This window comes from Triplophysa dalaica, chromosome 11 (assembly GCF_015846415.1).
Source record: "Triplophysa dalaica isolate WHDGS20190420 chromosome 11, ASM1584641v1, whole genome shotgun sequence".
NCBI classification, from domain to species: domain Eukaryota; kingdom Metazoa; phylum Chordata; class Actinopteri; order Cypriniformes; family Nemacheilidae; genus Triplophysa; species Triplophysa dalaica.
Genome location: NC_079552.1, coordinates 13421781 through 13439560, shown reverse-complemented (window position 1 = coordinate 13439560; position 17780 = coordinate 13421781). Strand labels below are relative to the sequence as shown.

At 38.7% G+C, this 17780-nt stretch overlaps 2 long non-coding RNA genes across 7 annotated transcripts in view; both read right to left on the bottom strand.

The window, feature by feature from the left end:
• Window positions 1-17780, bottom strand: part of LOC130431835 (uncharacterized) — a 47854-nt gene that overhangs the window by 13666 nt on the left and 16408 nt on the right. The window lies entirely within an intron of this gene.
• On the bottom strand, window positions 15198-17252 carry LOC130431834 (uncharacterized). Of its 5 annotated transcripts, XR_008908337.1 has the most exons (5): window positions 16939-17252; window positions 16778-16809; window positions 15894-16062; window positions 15531-15661; window positions 15198-15357 (listed from the first exon to the last, which is right to left on the bottom strand). It is a non-coding gene; the product is annotated as an uncharacterized LOC130431834 (long non-coding RNA). The 5 variants fall into 5 exon arrangements; XR_008908338.1 differs by lacking the exon at window positions 16778-16809 and having other exon boundaries at window positions 16939-17248; XR_008908335.1 differs by lacking the exon at window positions 16939-17252 and having other exon boundaries at window positions 16778-16899.

Below are 17780 nucleotides of genomic sequence, written 5' to 3'. Positions count from 1 at the left end.
TATACAGGTGAAGGAGAATAGCTTGTACAGAATAAAAGGTATAACATTTAATTATTTTCAATAGTAGTATTTTTTTATATTTATGCACTTTTTTATTTTATTTATCGTGAAATTATTTAAACTATGATATCAAAGAAAACATAGCAAAAGTAGCCAATAAATTATTTAAAATTTTAAACCCTTTGGAAAACTATCCAAATAACTATGTTTTCACTAAAATACTCAATATTTCAAATATAATCTTTCCCCGCCCGTGATCACGCATAACAAGTCATATAGTAAATTAATGGATGGGTGTATTTTTCAGTCTCTTATATAAACAAATGTAAGCGTTCACTTTCGCTAATAATCAGATGATTCTATAATTGAATGTGTATTTGACTTTCTCTGAAGGTAGGTACCACAACCTGCCTTAATTTGCCAAATAAACAATTTCGGCCTGAACTAATAAGCCTGTATTAATTTCCTCCTCTTCAATACCTTCCCCCATCTCTCTGTGGGGACATAGCATTACAAATTGAATTACGTTTCGAACACGCGACCGGCCGTCTATCAAAAACAAGCAAAAAATCTTCCCTTCACATGTTTATGAAAGACATTTCTCAACTCTTTCTGACCTGAATTGTTTATATGCGGAGTTTACGTTGTGAACATTTTAGATGTCATCAAAACCACCTTGCTCCAGGGGTATAAATTGATTCCATTTGTAGCCTGCCCAAGTGGCTGGCCTCGGCCGCAGGAGCCGTGCATGGGGGAAACCGAGAAGCTGGAGAAATCAGCTCAGAGGGGAGACACTGTGGACTTTCAGGGGGCTTCGTGATGAGTGAAAATCAGGGATGGGGTTCGGTGGGAAATCGCATGCCATGCCTCAATCAGCGGCGTGTCCCAACAACCGGGGAGGCATGTGTCAATCAAATCGATGTGGGTTTGCGGGGAACCAGTGAATCAGCAGTGAGGCTTATAAGCCATCATTAAAGCAAACTGAGAGATGCTCTAATGTTATAGATGCCCATATCATGTTTTCAATAATAACTTAAGACACAGACTTCGTCTTGCATTTTGTGTTTTATGTACATCGTTGAATTCTCCCCTAAAATGCCAAGCGCAAAAAAAGACTTCCAATCCCACCCACTGCAATAACTGCTCTTAAAGCAAAGGGCCTTCCAGGACAGCGCTGAAGTTTTATAAACTCTACCCAGGAAGTAACGCTAACAAATGTCACATCTCATCGTAGCTCATGCCCTTAGTGAGAGGATATGCTACGTTATCAGCTCATCTAAAAGACTCTCATTCAAAACGGTGCCAAACCATGTCAACAGGATGTCACAGAGAACCTGTATACTATAGATGGATGAAACGGTGAGTAATGGTGTACGTGCCTTTTACAGTAGAAACAGCATTAGCATTAAGTACACTATTAAGTATAGTGTAAATGCCTAAATACATGCATGTGAAAGTGTTTGAGAGTAAATGTTTCATAAACATGAAAAGAACGCGTTTCTATCTCATCCCAACCAGTATTATAAATGTTTTGTGAATACACTTACAATGAAATTGTATGTGCGTGTGTTCTAGATGTGTCCACCCTCCACGCTCAGACAGAAAGCAGATGTCGGGAATGTGTTAAAGGACAGCCTTGTTGATAATCAACCTGCTATTAGTGAGGTATGTGGCAGTGGTGCTGCTGGGCTGTGAAAGATTACATTACTCAATCCCTCTAGAGGACAAGTGGCTGCCTTTCTCTAAGTGGATGTCCAGCCCAGAGGAGTGCTGCGCACACATACACAAAAGCATAACAAATGAGTTCACACTATTTTGGAGCATCTCCCCGGTTTTGTTTTATCCTGACTCTAGTGCGTGAGAGTCTCTCCGGAGTGAGTTATGGTCAGAAATGGCCCTTCGGCTCCTCCCGTGGCTCTGGAGGTCCTGTAAACATGGGCTAAACTAATGCACCTTATTCGATTTCCGAGGGGGCGGCGGGAATCTTGCGCTCGTTTTTTTCCGAAAAACAAATGGAACCGCAGATGAGGTAATAGCTACGGTTTACAGGTTGGACGACATGGGAGGGAGTGCAGGAGAAGAACAAGAGAGACAGGGGGGTCCGAAAATGAGACCGCTGAATTGATTGAGAAAACGTTATACGTTGAAAGACCGAGAAATTGAATAATGGAGAGACGGTGGAAAGGAGTCAATCAGTGCGCTTTCTTCGTTTGACCAGCGGCCAAGCAGTGAGACTCTGTGGCCGAGCTCCTTTGAGACAGCTGCAACGTTTCAGAGCTTCAACTCAGCAAATTTCCATCAGCTGCCGCTGCCAGAGACCACAAAACGCTTTCAAACAACGACTCACTTCAAGAATTCTTGTCTTGGGGAGGAGAGAGGGAGAGAGAGAGATGGCTAGAGAAATGCATCGCGGTGTAGCTGGACGAGGCTGGTGCATTAGGATAGCAGATTAATGCAAACGGTGCCCTGGCAGAGGAGTCTGATTGGCCTCTCATCGCAAAATGCTTGCAGGTTTGGACAGCGGTGGAGTAAGTGTGTTAGAACGAGGAAGCCGGCGTGTTTCGTGTCAAACGCCCCAGCCTCTTCAGCATACATTAACAGTTGTCAGGGATGCCCATTAAGTCCAAATCCAGTGCCGAAAATTTAATTACCGAACCATGTATTTCATTGCTAGGAAAATAAACCTATGAAACCCCAGAATGCATTAGGCTGGCTGGTGGCCTTTTCATTTTTCACCTTCTATGTTGATAACACCCAGGACCCTGCCCAGGAATTGGCAGAGTGCTCTGAAATAATGCTTCTCTTATACACCGCAAGCCACTCAGCTCTATTAAAACCAGCTGGCCGGCATAAGTCATTCTTTATTTAAGTTCAATTAAGAGAACAACTGATTTAATGAAGGAAGCTATTTATACACAAGGGTTACTCATCCATGCCGTCCATCGGCTGAGTGCCTGGCAGGGAGAGGAGAGACCTGTCTCAATAAACTAGACTATTTAGTCAGGGTGCTTGTAAAAACAAGTGGGCCCAATCCATTCGTGACCGAACACTGGGGACTAAAGGCCGTCTTTGTCATGGATGGACTTGGGAAGGAGTTTCGGTTGAGAGAGTTCAGGGGCTCTGAATTAGATAAAGAGATCAGATTTGCTGTTTGCTGATGAAGTACAAAAATTATTTGGAATGCCTGAACTGCATTTTTTAAAAGGGAAAATTAAAATTCTATAATTTAATTCAACCTCATGTCATTCAAACCTTTATTTGTCCCTTTTTTCTATGGAACACAAAAGAGGATATTCGGAGTAATGCATCGGTGTTTTTTTGTCAATACTATGGAAGTCAATAGGGTCCAATGTTGACTTTTTCAAAACATCTTTTGCTTTCTGCAGAAGTCACTCAGGTTTGAAATGACATTAAGATGAGAAAAAACGAATATGTGAATGATAAATCATTTTTGGGTAAACTGCCCCTTTACTCATTGCTTTGAAGCTGCAGGCCAATTAGTTTTTACTTTCTTGTATTTCACACACAAAATATGAAAAATTGTATTTCATTGATCTGATAACCAACATATTCATTGTATCTGCAAAGTTAAAGATTTATTATTATTAAATATGTAGTTAAAATTATAACTCTTTAAACAGGGGCTGTCAAACGAATGATTATTCGCATCCAGAATAAAAGTTTGTGTTTACATAATATATGTCAAGGACCTGCGGATATTAACTTAATATTTATAAAAACATACAATAAAAATATAAAATAATTATAAACATTTATATTTATTTAAAGTTATTGGTAAATCTGTTTGTTAAATATATAACATGTACAGTACATGTATGTGTATGTATTAAAAAATACAAAATAAACAAGCACAGTACACAGACATAGATCATGTAAACACAAACTTTCAATTCTGGATCCGATTAATTGTGACTAATCGTTTGACAGCCCTACTTGAAACTCTCTAAATTACAACACAGGTGTCATACAGACAGGCCTTATAAAATGACACCCTGTTCCACAACAATTCAAGCCCCCCAAACCCGCTGGAATTTGGACATTGCTTCTCTAAACCTCCCTAACATAGCATTTTAAAATGCTGCGTATGAGCTTGCTTTCTTATTCCCTGTGCATTATAAAAGTGAAGAGCTATGCTGGAGAGCAACGTTTGAAGTCTGGGCCCAGGCCCCAGCTCAGCAGTAAAGGGACTCCCCCTGCCTTTTTTTGGCCATATAAATGACAGCTAGTGAAACCCGAGCCGCCGGCCCTTCGTGAAAAAGCAGGGCCATCCATGCCGCCCTCTCAGTTAATCAAATCCTCCGTAATTGTCATCTGTGGATTTTTAAAGACGCAAAGGGGAAATCGTAACTTGACCCGCGCCTCCTGACTCGGGGTTGTCATAGTTTGTGTACGGTCATGCTTCGCCGTGCGTTTATGTGTGCGGCCGTATGAGGTTTGGGGGAAAGGCCACGGCTGTCAACTTCATCTTCTATCCCCTCATCTCACGCTGCCCTGCTCTTTAGATCTTCAAAGTAAAAAGAGGACAACAAATCACAGCGTCTCGTGAGTGTAAGCCTATAATAACAGTGACGAGGCATGACACCGGGGAGTAGAGCAGTTGGAACAATAGGAGACCATATGAGATGCTTGTTGGGAGGAGATGGAACTATTTAAGAAGTAAAAGAACATTTGCAACAAAGAGGTGAACGATAGGGGAGCAACCATGGAATATGAAATACGCAGGTCGTTGTAATATATACCGCCTTCAGAGAGAGATTATACTCATGTGTCCACTCAGACCTGAAAAAAATATATCGCTTTTCTATCCCACAGATGAACTTCAAACTTCACATAAACGTGAACTTATCACCCGACCTTGGCTGTTCTGAGCTAACAGAAATATCTGCTAACCGGCTGAACTGACTTATTCTGCTCATAAAAGAGAGCTTTTGCAATTTGAGGGGGCTGTCGAACAGCTGCGTGGATGGTGTGCAAGTACTGTTGTGGCTGCTTCGGGACAGTGTTGCGGTGTTGATTGACAGGTGCCGGAGACCTGCGCCTGAATCTGCACAGCCAGAGTCTGACAGCAGGCTTTGAGTAATACCATGTCAACGGCAGTGCTCACATTTGTGGGTGGGAAAGGAAAATGTTATGATGTTACCAGGAGAGATGGAACAGAAAAATAACACACAAGCTTTCACTGGGCCCTGGAGATAGCTTTCATTGTCCACCTCGGAAGAATATAGTTTCTCTGGGCTTGTATTGTAACACCACTAATGTTAAACCAATCCACACGATTAATTAGTATGTTTGATCATTTTTAAATAAGTTAAGATTCAATACTGAAAATTAATAAGTATATCATAAGTCATAAGTAGCACGGGTATATTTTGTGTCAATAGCCAAAAATACATTGGATGGTTCACAATGAACGATTTTTCTTTTATACCAAAAAAGATTTGAATATCAAGTAAAGATCATGTTCCATGAAGATATTTTGTAAATTTCTGAATCATGGATTCAGGAAAATTGCAAACAAAAATGACTGAAAACATGCCTTAAAACTTTGTTCGCTGCTCTTTGAGAATTCCCCAGGTAAGTTTAGTATCTACGTATAAGCTTAAAAATTACACCTTAAGGTTCTCCTACTCTCCACAGCATAACCCAAAAGAGAACATTAAAACACACTTGTTTCTTCTTCGTAACAACCTGCTACAGCGCCTCTGATGGACAAATTAAAAAGTGATATTCCTGATATTTCGATTTTTTTGCACCCTCAGATTCCAGATTTTCAAATAGTTGTATCTCGAACATTGTCCCATCCTAACAAACTATACATCAATGTTAAGCTTATTTAACTTTTTGGTGATGTATAAATCGAATAATTGACCCATGGTTTTGTGGGCCAGGTTCACATAGATTAATCTTTTCAAAACCTGTACAGGAAAAATAAACTTGAGAAAAAAACCTAAGGAACGCAATGCATAAACAAAATAGGATTAGTCTTAGAGAGGGAGCGTGTTTTTGCCCGTGTGTTCGAGAAACTGAGTGGCACATTTGATATGGTACACACAGGTGTCCTGGAGCTCCACATTTGCCCTGTATACAAGAGCTGCTTGAATGAGGATTGACATGTTTAACTCAAAAAATATGAGAGCCATGTAGGGAAATGATATGAGGTCTTGGAAGACTAGGGCAAGGGAGCTTAAACCGGTAAACTCATAAAAGCTTGGAGAAACACTCATGATTTATGCCTGAAAATATTAGTAATAACATCAATAAATCTACTTCTTTTGGAAATAGATTGTAGCAATTAGTTTTAAAAGGAGGCAATTGTTCACACACTGCAGACACATGGGTTCTCAGCTCTGGAATCTGAGGGCTGTTTTTAAGTCCAACACTGCATGACTCCAGAGTTCAGAACCTGTGTTCAGGGCACTAATATTTTGTTCACAGCCGAGGTTAGTTTGTTTTATTATTCCACTTTAATAGATATTTGTTTGGCTCAACACATCTTCAGGTAATTGTTTCCATTTGGGACACAGCATGAAGGATATCTGGAAATGGCAAACAGAGGTTTTTTCTTTCTTCTCATCATATAACTGAGGGAATAAAGCAGGGTTTCATCTATCACACATCGGAATGGTGCAATTACGCTGTTGTTGTTATTAGAAAGTGATATGCAAGGGAAGCACACCGAAAGTAAATCCTAACCAGTGATCACCTGCCAGTCTCTTTTGCTTTTATTTTATTCCTTATCTGCAGGTCAAATCTCTAATGACTCAAAACAGATTTTAGACAGTTTAAATGGACGTACAGACCACTTAATGGTCTTAAAGGGATACTTCAGATTTGAATCAAAGTTTCTCTATGTTTAACTTACCCTTAATCGACCCTCAATACCAATCCCTCGACCAAAGAACGGACAAATTGACACGGCTCCGTGGTCTTAACAAGGATAATGTCTAACATCCGCCTCAGGCGACCGAGAGGCTTGTTTTTCCAGCAAATGATGCAGCGTATCGTAAGTTCCTGTGACGAACACAGCATTTTTTGTTTTCAGCCAATAGAAATACCGCCTACTCTGGGCGGGAGCTTCGTCACCATCATTTAGCAGTAAAACAAGCCTCTAGTTCGCCTGTAGCGGATGTTAGACATTCAAATTCACTCAAACTCTTTGCTGTAGTGTTTTGGCTCCCAAATGCCCAAAAATGAAAATTCTAGCATCACCTACTCACCTTCAGAATGTTCCACACCTATATGTCTTTGTTCTGCTGACCACACTTGGAAGAATGTCAGATCTCATTCACCATTTCATTTATTTTACCTACTACGGCAGTAAACGGGATCTGTTTGGTTAATGACATTCTTCGAAATATCTTCTGAAGTATCCCTTTAAGTGTTCAACCGTGTCCAAACACTTTTTTATTGATAACCGTGCATACCTGCCATTTTGCGGCCGGGCCGATGTACTTTTTGGGCCGATACATCTCATACTACTTTTTAAACACGTAAATCGATTTGCAGAGTACATCTTTATGGAAAAGTGATGTATTTGTAAGATAGACCGACCCATGAGACACTTAATCGGCAGCCCATTGGCTCTTTTTTAAATGACATTTGGCTGGCCCAATCACACAACTCCCGGCCTTTGTGAGAACTATGCATCGGTTAAACCAGACGCTGCAAATTGTGTAAAATAACACAAATGTTTTATGCAGCAGTCGGACCTTCATTATCTTCCGAGGCTGATGGTCGTGGGCATAGAAGGTTCGATCCCAGGGGATTGCACATACTTAGAAACAAATGTACAGGATAAAATTGCAGTAAGTTGCTTTGGATAAAAGCATCTGCCAAATGAATAAATGTAAATGTAAGCACCGGCGCGGAGAGGGATTTGAGGGAGAATTTAGTGTATATTGCTTTCGACACAGTGATACTCCTTGATAAAACTGAGACAAAAAGTGATAGGCAAACTACTGTTTGCAAAATTGTGCTGTAAACACTGCAATAAAACTATTGCACTGTTTAGATTGTTACAGTATGATCAGAACGGCTACTTGTGCACAATGGCTAATACATTTAAAATATCTTTAAGCTAATTCTTTTATGTCTTCCATGCACAGCGATTTTAATGTCTCTACTGGGCTGTACAGTGACCAGTGCTACGAAAAAATCAGTCTGTGCAAAGATTTTTTTTTCAAGTGTAGCCAAGTAAGATACAAGTGCATTAGACAGAACTGCGTTTCGGAATGCGTTTGTCATTGTGCTTGTTTGTGTGTGAAGTTAACTGATGCCGCACCACTCTTTATTTGGGTTTTTATTTAATTTTTGTTTTCCGGCTGCATTGCACTGCTAATAATCGAGATATATATGATCTGCGTGATGTCGGAAAATGTGGAAGGAAATGCAAATCCTAATTCCGCTATTTAAATGTGTCTTCTGCTTGTTCTGCGTGTCTATGAGTTGAACCGTTTAACATGTTACAAGCGTGACACTCATGGATTTGTCTGTATCTCACTATGCAAGGACATATACATTGCCTTACTTAAACTGAAAAAACATTATGTCAACATCAACAGTAAGTCAGCTGGCAGTGTTTTTACGGTGAATAGTATATTTTTAGGACCTGACAAAAAAGTGTATGTCTGGCAGCTTTTGTGTAGGTGTTTATGGACAATACAAAATGAAATTGAGACATTCACAAAACTGTATTTGTTTCTTTAACTTTGTATATGGTATTGTTATGCCAATGGAGCTTTGTGTGCCACTTTATCGGATAATAATACTCGATATGATTGCATCATGTTAACAAAAACTCTCTCGTTATGCCTTTTTGAACCAGGTCGGAAACTTGCAGAGAACTTCCTCAAAAAAGGAAATATTAATAAATGACACTTTTTAGAAGTATTTCATATGTCGGTTCCCCCTCTTAACTACTTGTATATTATATGGCTGTAGTGCTTTTAAGGAATAGGAGTTGAAATACATATTTAAGGGCCTGCAAAGATGGGTGGTATGTGTGATCGTACTATATGTAGGCCGGTCTACGCCAAAATGCAAGGGCCCATTTTTATATCCCAGTCCAGCCCTGACGAGCACGTGTGAAAAAAACTTAACCATATTACTACACTGGGGAAAAATGCACTTTATCACCTCAGTCAGTGCATTTGATTTTGGTTCCGCTCCATTTCAAATGGCATAAATCGTGCCATAAAGAAGCAGGGAATGTAACTCTCGATTCTCTTTGAGTGATCTCATTGAGTCAGACAGGCCTCTTGATATGAGAAAACCACAAGCGCTAGGAGCACATGTGATGTGTGTAAATGCGTGTTCACACAGAGGCGTGGGCTTCGCACATTTAACAAGCGGACTTTTCTCTGATAGCACACATTCGTGTGTTTGCCCAAGCCTCTGACCTTCTCGCTATGACACTTTCACTGCTGATATAAATACCATCACTGTGCTAAATTATCAGGTAACCTTACACTCTTCAACCCCTATTGGCCACACCACGTCACAAGACTGATGCGCTAGCCAACTGAATCACAGAATCATTACTGCCGGGGGATATTTTTATACATTGTTTGTTCAGAAGGCATCAGTAGAAAAAGGTAAGAAAACGCAGGTTGGGGAATTGGGTTCCAAATTGAAACCGGATCGCAGCACCTACGCTAATATGTCCAAAAGGACTGTAATTATGAGGTGATAATGCCTTCTGATCAGGTTTCTTGTTGCCAGTGAGAGGGAAGCCCCCACTATTCCCAAAGCAAGAAGGCTGATGGGTGTTCCAGGACGTATGATGCAATAACCTTGTCCCCAAGGGGTCGCATGGAAAGAGCGGGCACTGCGCTGAATGGCAGTTTAATGTTGACAAGTTCCCGTCATCTAGATGGTGGTTCAGTATGTCACTTATAAACAAAATGTTCTTCAGTCATGAGGCTGTTACAGGCATTAAGCGTCTAATACCAAAGTCATTACCTGTAAAGTCATACATCCGAAACTAATGTGCAAGCTATTTTTTTAAAGAAGGGAGAGACGTCAAAACGTGGGGTTATTTAAGAAACCTGGTCCACATTATGCCCAGTTATTTCACACTCGTGACAACTGTATGATTGAGATATCTAAACAAAATTTCATTTTGAGATAAAGCACTTCTGATCTTCAGACATCCTGTGTTCCCACCAAACTTTATACATAAGTGACAACTGTGGTAAGAAAGCAACAGAAGTTGCAGAGTCTGCAAATATTGAATAGCCGCATGATGGTGACTTTTGGAGGTAAGAGGTCAGGTAGGGGTTAAAGGTCATGATGAGGGACACCAAAAGAGGCACAGCTTTATCAGCTCTGTTACAGGGAGGCAGACAAACAGAGTGGACCGAGACTGAGCTTTAATTATTCCTGACGTGTGTGGCTCGACTCCAGCTGCTCCGCTGCAACTGCAATGTGGAGCCCTATGGAAATACACCAAGCCTGTTTATTCACCGTCTCACATTTACACTCATTTCCTTTTTATGTTTTCGGATTATGTTCAGATTTTCCAGCCTGGAATTTTTAATGCGGGGTAAAGTGAGAGGGGGGGAAACTAGTGATTTTAGCACTCAAACCGCATTTCGACTTCCACTTTATTAACTTTATTGCCTCCTCCCAGCAAATACTGTAGCTACATGTTTTTCTCATACTACGATAGGATCGTAAATATTTTTTAAACCAAGTATTTTTGTTGTTTATTTAATACACCTTAAATACAACTTTTTTAATAAGTCCAACTGCCATAAACCAGCCGCAAACACGGCGCTCCCTATTGGAGCACGGTTGCCATGCATCTACATTTAAAATGAATTTGCATGCCCAAAAGACACGAAATGTGAACGGCCCCATAGTCTTCAGTAATTTTGTGAAGGTATACAGAAGAATGTATTATATTGATTAAAATGTATATACTGTACATTTTTCTGTTGCCAAAGTAATGGTTTACAATTATGTAATCCCAATTCACTACACACTGTACAAATTATAAGTATTATTTTAATATCAGGTGTGAGTTAATTCCCCGTTTTAAATGTAGTAAGAAAGTCAGCCTCGAATATGATATCAATTTCCACCAAAATAACTAGGCAATTCAAACAGACAATGTTAGATCCAGTACGAAACAGGTTTCATTAGTTTTCTAATGATGGTTGCGATTGTTAATATGATAGCGAGCTGCTCCCAATGGATTTTCACCAAGAAAAAAGATACTGAAATCTTACACAGAAACTATTGCTTACGCTGGACTTCACTATTTGTTTGCACTGTAAGAAAATATGCATGTTGTTTATAGCTGTGGTTTAAAGGAGAACCATTACTCATGACTCTATTGGACATGGTGGTTTGTGACCCAACTTACAGCACATTGAAGGAATGGAGATAAGTGTGTGGGTCTGCGTATGTGTGCATATGAAAGGTTCGTTAGAACATTTTATAAAATAAACGTAAAAAAAGGAGAAAAAACATGACGTTTATTACATAAGTTATCATTCTCACACCCACTTTCCGTTTTCCAAAAAAAAAGGAATGAAAACTATCAAACAGCCAGCATAACACCCCCATGTATGGGGCCGTCTGTGGCCCTGTCAAGGGCCAGCAGCTGGGGGACAGAGGAGAAGGCAGAGGGGGGCGTATGACCCAGGGTCCAGGTTCTGAGTACTTTAGCAGACAGGTTGGCTCCAGTAGCAATGAGTCATGGCTGTCTGTCTGTGTAGCATGCAAGCTGGCCAAGAGGGTCTTTTATTTTATCATGATGCTAACCACTGCTACATTCACTTCGAGAATAAGGAACTCTGAAATCTATGCATTTCTAACACAGAGGAACAAAACACAAAGTTATGAAGGAGTTTAAGTTTGAATGCAAGAAATGTTAAATGTCATGGAAATAAATACAATATTTTAAAGTATAATATTAATGAATAAAACTCAATTCCTTAAAATGCTTTTAAACCATTAGGTTACCGTATTATTTCTGTTTGCCTAAAACATTACAGTTACGTGTAAAATACTGATGAACAATATGTTTGACATCATTAGGCAATATAAAAGAACCCACTTGACTTAACACAAATGGTGCTATTTTACTATCACTACACAGACGACAAACACTTTGTTCCACTCAAGCAAAGCAAGTACAGCGCATGGTAGCCTCGGACTTGTGAATGATATATAGCCGAGCTCTGAGATTAATTTGAAACCGAACAAAATCAGCAGTGAAGAGCACCCCGGGCTCGGGTTCTGAGGGAGCATGTCATGAACACCTCAAATAAATTTAGGCATGTCTGACCATGAAGCTCTAGCTGACCAAGCTCACATTTATTAGTAACTTAAAGTGAAATTCCCTGTCAAAATTGTTTTTTTCTCCGCTCTGCAACCGGATACCGGGCAGATGGACGTCCTCCAACGGAGGCAGATTTCACAGACGAGGCTGTGAGTCCTGAACTCTGTCACTGTCTCAACCCGTCGTCTGCACTTGCACAGACCTATGGCAATTGTTCAGGTAAAAAAAAGTGAAAGCAGTATCGCCTTACTTCTTCAGGATAAAGGTGAAACAACACGCAACCTAAAACTCTTCGGAACTCTGTGTGACAGAGAAATGAATGAAGGCAGCGAGCATGCTAACAAACAGACTTTCTCATTGTGTCTTAATTTGTGTCGTTTCACAGGCTTACACTGTTAATGTCTGGTTGCTATTATCAGTATCTATAGCAACATTAACATGTCAACATCTCCTGTCATGTGTCCCCAATACTCTGAACCAAGATGGTTTTACGTGCGAAAACATTCAAAAATAATACGAAGGAAAACTCATTTTTATCTTTGATAATTTAGTTGATAATCAAGCATTATTGTGTCTATGCTCTATCATAGTTTTACACATTGTCTCAAAGTATCTTCTTGTAACACAGAAGAAAGTCATAAACAGGTTTTCAACCATATGAAGGTCAAGAAATGATTAAAGAACTTTTATTTTTGGCTTTTTTTGCTTTTTTATTCTTTCTTTGAAACTGCAAGTTTTATTATTGACCAATTATTTATTTACTATATTTTATTGTAAACATTTCTAAACAGACCATACAGACTAAAATCATAAAGAGCTTTTCCAGGAATGCTAACTGCAACCCATGATTTAACTACAAATTCTATTTGACCTGTTGATAATATAATATATGAAAAGTAGCTCATCTGTAAGGCTTGGAATAATACCATAAGAGTTGTACAATGTATATAATGTCTATATATGTGTGTACATATGTGTATGTGTGTGTATGGATATGCTTTTTCCCTTACCACTTTATTTCATGTTATTTTTAAGGTTTATCTTATATGTTGTGTGTGTTCAGATTTTCAGTTTTCTTGTACAGCAGCTTAGATGCAATGCAAATTTTAAAAGCACTATAAAAATCTAATTGAATTCAATTAAATAGCATTATAAAATGTTTTGCATAGGTATTTACATCCTATCAGTATTTTGTTTTTTAACATCATCTTGCTACGATGAGTCCCATGAACAACACTGATGTCCCCTTACTGTAAATAAGCAGATGTGTGAGGTGCAAATAGGAGATATAAACAAAATACTAGAAAACATTACAAACATACTTATATGCAACAACAAAGACGCGCAAACACAGAGAATTCTGCAAATAAAACACAATATGGATGCAATCTCCACAAACATATAGTTTATCAGACACACAGAAAAAACACAAAATACAAAAAATTACCAATTTAAAGAAATATCGACTTATTTTTTTGAAGAATTGTTATACGTTCTGTTGTATTATACAAATCATTGTTTTTAACATCCTTTTTCGGGCTGAACGTCAAATCGCGGCCTTGTGTGCTGCTGATCGTTGGGGACTTTTCGGTAAATTGAGAGCGCTCAGACACAAACATGACCTTATCGGGTTGATCAGGTATGTATGGGAAAGCGATACAAAGCAACTTACTTGCCCTCTAGATAAGGAGGTACAAGTTTCCAGTTTGTGCTAGCATCGTATCCTATTACTAAAACTGCACTGGTTTTGTTCCTCTGCAGGGATGTCACATCCCTGAGGGAAAGGAACATCAACTTCCACATCTCGCCTGCTCTCTCTCACCCCATACTCACACAAACACACACGCATGGAAATATCAACTGATAGCTCTCACACACTCTTTTGCTCTGTTCATCCATCAAGCGCTCACACCATAAATATCATCTCACTGAAAATAACTTCCTTACCTGCTCATGTGCCACATAATCTGTACTATCATGTCTACTGCTGTTTTCACATGAAAACACACCCCTGGGGTCTGCTTTATGAATGAAACCTTATGTTCTGTCCAGAGTCTGCGGAAATAAATATTTCAGTTTTTCTGAATTTGCTATATAGAGATGTGTCAAGGTAAAAAAATAATTTTTGTTCTGTGTACTACTTCTCCCAAATGTATTTTTTTTGTTTTTATTTGGATTTATTTCAGTAAAACTGAAATGGGATGAGCTGGTCAAAATAACAAAAAACACAATGTTTCAGATCAACACTACATGTTTTTACATGTATTTTTGGAGGGTTCAAATTTTATATTTGATGAAATTCCTCTAAAAAAAATTATAACAGGTTTATTTCTAGGTAAAACTTACAGCATTTGTAATAGTTAAAAATCTGATATTAAAGGTTCACATCCAAAAAACTATAATGCAATTTAAATAGGCCCTTGAGTTCCAAGACCAACTACCCGGATGTAAAGTTCATCAAAACAAAATATTACTACGAATTCACACTCACTTAAACCTGATTGTTATTTTACAGCCTTACAGACAGACATTATAACTACACTGTAAAAAAAATCCTGTAAAATTTACAGTAAACTACTGGCAGCAGGGTTGCCAGCCAGTTACTGTAAATTGTACAGCCACAGTACTGTAATTTAATTTACAGCCATTTACTGTAATTGCAGAATACAGGAAAAACTGTAATTTTGAATAGCAACAGTATAATGCTGTATTTTTTACAGCAAATTGCTTGATTTTAATTTACTTTATTTAGAAGAAATACATAAATCACTGTATATCCAGTATGTTTTGCATACTGGATATACAGTGTTTATTTTTTTTTAATTGATACAAAAATACATTACAGACAAATTGTGTACGTTGTTTTACATGAAATAATTTTATTCAGTAACAACTTCATAGTATCCAACATGGCTCTTTAAACATTCATGTTTAAACAACACGTTAACCAACATTACCATCATGAAACAACATTGCAAAACAAGGCCCAAGTGAGTCTGTAAAACGGTCCACATCTTGATCCATCAGAGCACAACAAGTAGCTGGAACTATGGAAACGAAACAAGAGAATAATGTTAGATATTCAATTTATAGTCAGAGAAAAACAGAGGACAACATATACAGTCAGAGAATAATAAAATGATGTAATTCAATGATGAGATCTGTGTGTGTGTGTGTGTGTGCGCGTGTGTCTGTGTGTGTGTGTGTGTGTGCTTCTTACTTTTCATCGATTACACTGAATATTCATCATTGTGTTTAGAAGAGCGGCGACATGTGGGTTCACTGCAACCTGTTTCTTCTGTATCCTGGCATTTTAGATGACGCTTCTTGTTCCACTCTCTGGATTAATATCTACAAATCAGTCAGGAAAAACTAAATGTTATATATTAAATGTACAAAATATATTATATTAAAACACATGAATTAAATCATCAGCTTGCTAGTGTTAAATAGGGGAGACTTCTAAATAATTTGCCCAAAAAAATTGCATCTCTCGTTGAGAAATATTGTTTTAAAGGTCTTAACAGGTATATAACATTAACATATCTATAAAAAGCAGGTAAGGAAGTTGTTCAATTAATACCTTTCATTGGACTCCAAGTACATGCTGCCCCATCCTGGTACTCAAGCCTGAATATGTAACATGCTATGAACAGAGTGGGAAGGCCAGACATGAAGCTGTGCTGAGCACCGTCACACACAACCTAACCTTCAGTAGTCAGCATCCAGTGGCCTGCATGGCAAAGTGTGTCCTAAAACAAACAATTATACATGTGACAATAGTAATAGTTAATAGTGACTATACAATTATCTTTAAGCATTTTACATTTAAACTACATTTTAGTATAAGTGACTCTACAAACAAACTCTAAGCAAATTAAACAGAGTAACTTACACTTAAAACCGTACTTATACAGAAATGTAATCAAACTAACGTTAGGGATGTCACGGTCAAGAAATTGTCACACTAGTATTTTGTAACGGGTCTCACTCCCACCCTCCAACGGTCCTATTTGGGAGACAGGCCTGCTATACAATGAGGGTGTCGCTAACGTCTTTTGCTCAAGCTCTCAGCTGGCCTCCGATACATAAACTGTATATCTAGATGGTTACGTACATTAATCACTTTACCGGACTATCCTCCGTGAACATCGATTTACCGCAAGCTATGGTGACTCATTTTAATTTGGGCGCTCGATTTAACGGATGACTGCATTTGCAAATTTGAATTACACCACAAAATAATCACGAGCGAGTGTGGTATCCCAACTGTCGAAGCATGTAACTTTTACCGAGTCTACGGCGGGCGCGATGTTCAACATTAAAAAAACAACCGTCAACTTACTAATACAATGAACTGTAGCTTGTCACATACGCCTTCACTCCTGGTGTGAACAAAAACTCTAAATAACATGAACAACTTCTGTCCTCAGGTGCTATAGCGACGGAGAATGTTTGAAATCTTACCGCGACGGCGCTGCTGAAACCCCGCAAGACTCCTTCGGTCCCCGCGGATGGAGGTTGAATCCGGGGTTACCAATATGAACCGCGAATTTAGATACCTCTATATAAAGTTACCAGCATGACAGTTACCAAATATGGAAAAAAATACGTAATAAGTTACTTACCACAGGTGTGAATCATTCATTTTGAGCACTACCCCAATCTCGACTGTTGAAGATCATCCCGCCATTGTAGATTTGAAATTTACAGCAATATTCTGTACATTGAGTTAATCCGTCAAGTGACCCCAGAATGCATTGCACTTTACAGCAATATTCTGTATTATTTAAAATACAGTCAGCTTCTGTAAAATAACGCTGTAGTTTTTACAGCAATTCGTTACAGTGTATTGTTGTTTTATGGTCTACCTGGTGTCTTCAACAGTATTTGGATGTAGAAGGGAAGTCCGAGGTTATACGGGTCATGACACAGTTGCAGGTGCCTCTTGCCTCTGTGGTCAAAGGTCTCTCTAAGGCTGTCAGAGAGATCATACAATTGTCTTAACAACCGTGGAACCATTAACGCCAACTACACTTTTAACTGCCAATGTTTAAACAAATTTGCCCAACAAATTTGCATCTTTAGTCCAATGAATCCACTATATATTTTATTTACAGTCACAATTTACTAAATAAATCAAAGTAATAGTTCACCCAAAAAATTGTGATTGTGATCATGTTAAAGTGATAGTTCACCCAAAAATGAAAATGATGTTTTAAACCTGTATGGCTTACGATCTTCTGCAGAACACAAAAGAAGATATTTCATAGAACGTTAGAAACCAAACAATGGAGGTACCATTGTACCATTGACTTCTATTTCATGGACACAAAACCAATGCAAGTCGATGGGTACACTCTTAAAAATATCTTCTTTTGTGTTCTGCAGAACTAAGAAAGCCATACAGTTTTGAAATTAATGACAATATCATTTTCATTTTTGGGTGAACTATCCCTTTAAGTCTTCA